This window comes from Corvus kubaryi, unplaced genomic scaffold (assembly GCF_017639235.1).
Source record: "Corvus kubaryi isolate FWS band 111438036 unplaced genomic scaffold, C.kubaryi_AGA036_p1.0 37398, whole genome shotgun sequence".
Classification (NCBI taxonomy): Eukaryota; Metazoa; Chordata; class Aves; order Passeriformes; family Corvidae; genus Corvus; species Corvus kubaryi.
Window position 1 is genome coordinate 40,732,424 of NW_024581137.1, and position 4,857 is coordinate 40,737,280.

Genomic DNA, 4,857 nt, shown 5'->3' on the forward strand with positions numbered 1-4,857 from the left:
GGATTTCAGAGACAATCCGCAAGTGCCAGTAGCCCCAACTGGCCCAGCTGCATCATGTGCTCAGTACACACAGACCAGCCTAGAACTGAATGTGAAGGTGGGTTGGTTTTCTTTTTAATGAACCAATACTGGGTTTGTGTCATTCCACTTTTCAAGCCAGCTGCCAAACTGACCATAAAGTGTATTTCTCCCTTGCATATTAACACTAACGTCAAGTTACCCCTAAGATCAACAGCATTGCCTTTGAGTTAAAAGCACACAGATGTCTGAATAACAGTAAAATTACTGAAGTATGTAAAAGCCTCTGGAAATGCTGGAAAGCAGCTTTTTCATATATAACAATGTCACCATTTAAGTCAAATACATTGTGATTTTAGCTTAAAAAGCCCTCCAAAGCAACACAAACTAAATTGAAAACAGTTTCTATTCAGAGGAATATACTCTTTACATAAAGCTGCAAACTAAAGCAAGAAAATGGCATGTATAAAACTGCAAAGTGCCTTTGTAGGAAAACCTGAATAGCTTTATGCACAAGTTTCCAAACTGCCCTATGCATTAGAGCTAGTATATTTTTAATGTTATTTATAATACAGAATCATTTTTTAAAAGAGATGGTGCCAGTCCAGCCACAGATATACTCAAAGATTTCAAAGCCTTTTTTCAGCCCTTCCCTTATCACCACCACACATGTAGGGAGGGGATCCTCCAGTAAGCCAGTCCCATAGTTTCCATCCAAGCCCAGCCCAGCCTCAACAGCCTCAGGCTGCTGAAGTCATTAAGATTTTTATGAACATCTACTAGCCAGATGAGTCCTCATTTCCAGATCACTTACAAATTTTTCCACCACAACAATACTTTCCAAAAGCTGGGTAATAGGCCCCAAACAGTTCTTTCAGTACTAATGTGAACTGGAAACTAAAAAACCGTCCAGCAGGTAATTTGTACAAGTCTCTTAAATCTTGAAAATGAGGCTATTCATTTTCTAATAATAAATCTTTACTGCAGATAATCTTATCTTCCTTCCACAATAAACTCCTAATTATTACCTTTCCAGCCAGCATATCTGAGATTTTAAAAGTATGTGACAGCAGTAAAAGCAAGTGCTGGATTTTAGGACTGAAAAAAAAGGGAATGGTTAGGTTAGGCATACAGAAGATCCTTGTTTTTCAAGATCTGGACAATATGATAGAACAAGTTACAAGCAGGGAGTGAACTATTCATATGAGGGAAGTCGAGGACAGCCACAGCTCCACCACCTCTGGGAAAACTCTGCCTTCAGTTTGACCAGACCTGTGCTGCCCAAAGGAAAACAAAAGAGGAAATGTCCTCTTTTTTTCCCCTTCATTTTAAGTTAGACCCAGAGAAACCCAGAATCCATTGCTAAATATTAAAGGAAAATGAATAAAACATTTTTGCAAATATTTGTCTAAACTCAAAACTTTGCACATCATTAATTACAAGTTTTATCTCTCATTTATACTGGAAGTACTTCAGGGCTGGCAACCCCGTAAGGCCCAAGAGTAACAAGCACATTGTGTGTCATGGCACAGACCTTTTCTGTATCACTTTCACTCTGCTGAGGCTAAGCAAATTCCGGATATCATCTGTAAAACTCAAATTTTTGAGTTTTAGAATATTTATGTCACCCAAGAAAAAAAAATCAGATAAAGTATGTCCTCACATTAAACTGAGGATCTTAATTTTGAGTAGCAACCTCTTGTCACTGCCTGTTTTCAATCGAACCATAGAAGAGGAAATATTTAGAGACATGATCTGAAGAACACATCTGTCTTACAAAACCAGAAATGTTTTCAGGGAATCTGTAAAGTGAAAAGGACACCAAAAGTTATCATGCTAATCCTGCCATTTGACTTCACTGCTTTACAATCATCTTTTAAACAGTACAACGGATTTAGCAGCACCAACTTTTAAGCAGATATATTTACAAACAACTCTCAGTTTGTTAAACCATTTATTCCTTATCAATATATGCACTACTCTAGCAAGCACTTAACAGCTGCTTGCACAGCCTGATATGCCAATGACACAATGAGAAAATAAAGTAACCAGAATATCTTGTTCATTTGGAAAAAAATGTAAGATCACCAGTCCCTTGGCCTCAGTTATTTGGAAATTCCCAGATACTCCTTGCTCTTCTGGAAAGTGTAGATAGAACTATTCCCACACCTTTCCCTGTTTCTTTAACTATGAAGGTGAAATTTAGCTCTCAGGTTTTGCCAACAAAGCTATGATGACAAAGGAATATAATACTTAACAGAAAAAAACATCTGAGCCTATCTCATGTAACAATGTTTTAAGTACATTAGGGCAAATGAAATTCATGAGTCAAAGTCATATTCTTTACAGGAAAATTATTATACTGCTATTTCTTTTCTTGTGAATACAATTCTTTGGGGGAAAATATATATTTTGAGTAATCATAAAATAATTTAAAATTAATTTCTATTTTATTGATTTATAAATTATAAATAATATATTTCTTCTATTTATTTTTACAAAATTCCTTTGTCCTTCACATCTGCGGGACAAAATACAGTGTTATATCTCCTTGATCCTTCTTCACACCCTGTTTCCTCCCTGGAACCCTGCATACCTTTCCCACATAAATCGGATTTCCATGACATTTAAATGCAGTTCCTTAAGCTTTCAGCAAATGTGACACAGCTTTCCTCTCTGGGCCCTATAGCAGTCCCCAGTATTACTCAATCTAGTTGAAATCTTCCTCTTTCTTAGATAATATTAAAAACTTGAACTGAGTGTCACTTTCATTTTCAGAACAAGACCTGTCCATTAAGAAGTCAGTGCCTGCTTTTCTAGGTTATTGTTTCTAGGCTATGCATTTTTTTTTCACAAGCACAAGTTTGTAATTTTAGCCTTTGATGGAGCTTGTCATTTGCATTTTAGTAATTTTGCTTACTCTGCTTTTCACAAATACTATTCTTTGGAGATTCCTGTGTGCTACAATTGTAAAAAAATAACTAGGAAGCTGCTGGGTTTCATAGTGCCTTTTGATTCAAACAGCCTCAAGAAGTGCTGTACAAACATCAGAATGTCTATGAAAGAGATGCTAAATATATTTTTATGTATCAATCCATGGGGGAAAGTATGGAACTGAGAAATTAAAGCAAAAATGTTCAGATACAGAAAGTAATGCTGTACCAAGATGCTGAAATAATCAGGAGCTGCATATGCAGTATCTCAGAATTTCCTTGAAAAATTAGAAACTTTAGTAAGAACAAGACAGTTCTCAACGGGAATATTATCCTTAACAATTAGGATTAGAACTGCTGCCCAAATTGACATTAAAGAAATCAGTAAGTGAATAAAATCAAGCAGTTCTGTCTCGAAATCCTATTCTTTAATCTTCAGACAATGCTCTCCAGCCATTCCTGCATTATATTTTTTAGCTGTCTTTGGTTTTTTTGGTGTGTTGCTTTTTTTTTTTTTTTTTTTTAAGTGCGTTGTTTCTGCTGTGCTTATTTGTGAAGGAGTAGGTCCAAAGTAAGCAAACATCAACGAGAAAATAAATAAATAAATAAATAATCCTGGGGAAGGAGCCTTTCTGAGCCTGTGTAGCTGAGCCACTGACTTATTGTCTCTGCTCTCACCACACCCCCCACTTCAGTCGGTTGTTCCTCTCTTAAATAAATAATAAAAAAAACCAAACAGAAAACCAACAACAAAAAAATTTAAAATTTGTGAAGGCCTAATTATATTATGGTCTTGTAATTCTTTGAGGGGAAAAAAAAAGATGAAAAAGGTATTTTGCAGTTATATGAAAACAAAAAGCATCTGAAATCAGCATGTTTTATTTGTTTTCACCATCAGTTTGAGGTGGGGGGAAAAGGAAAGAAAAAATAAAGACAGCTGTTAGCCCATTTTAGTAGAGGTGGAAAAATGCTGGGGACTTTTTAAGCCTAATTTCAGCCTAGAATGATTTTTATGGCCAAACAATGAATCCTTAGAATAATAGGTTCATATCATGAATACACAACAAACTCTGAACCCAGGGCCTGATTCAATTTCCAGGGTAATCGGTAGGACTACCTCCTTTGACTTTGGTGATGGTAACAACGTATAATATAATAAAAAATAGAAAATCTTTACCACTGTGTTCTGGCTGAACGCAGACCAATTGTTTCTTTATGTTGCATGAGCTCTAAGAGTGTTTTTGCAGCATTACATGTGACTTATGTCGATGAAAACAAATCGATATAAATCGTGGGTAAAAAAAGCACATCACTTAGAGAGGTACTAAATTTCCAGACCACAGTATTCAGATTATGATTATTTATTGCCATTGTAGGTAGATGAAAGGCTGTGGCGTTCCTTCCAGTCTCCCCGCTTCGTGCCAGCTGAATTCTGCGAGAGGGATGGTGTTAGAAATGGAAGGCTACAGTAATGTTAACTATGCTGTTTCCCTCCAACATCCATTTTGTTCCAAAGAAACACTTGCCAGAGATTAAAATATTCAAGATGGCTGTTTTCTGCACCCTTTCTGCGAGCTGTACAGTTTTTCATCTTCCCAATACTCCGGGTCCCCGTCTTTATTGAGACCATGAATATTTTATTCCCCATCTTATCTGCCTCCCAAGTCATTAAATATTGGCCAAAGTTCAAAGGGAGTTGCTTCACCACGGCCTCGCTCCTAGCCCGGACACCGCGCAGCCCTCCGGCCGCCGCTCCGGCTGGACGCCGCTCCCGCACCGCCGCTCGCCGCCGAGGATGCGCCCCTGCACCGGGACACCCCCGCCCGAGCCCCCGCCCGGCCGGCCTCGCTCGCCCCCGCCGCCGGCAGGCAGGGTCGGAGCAGCGCCCGGAGCGCGGCGGCTCCGC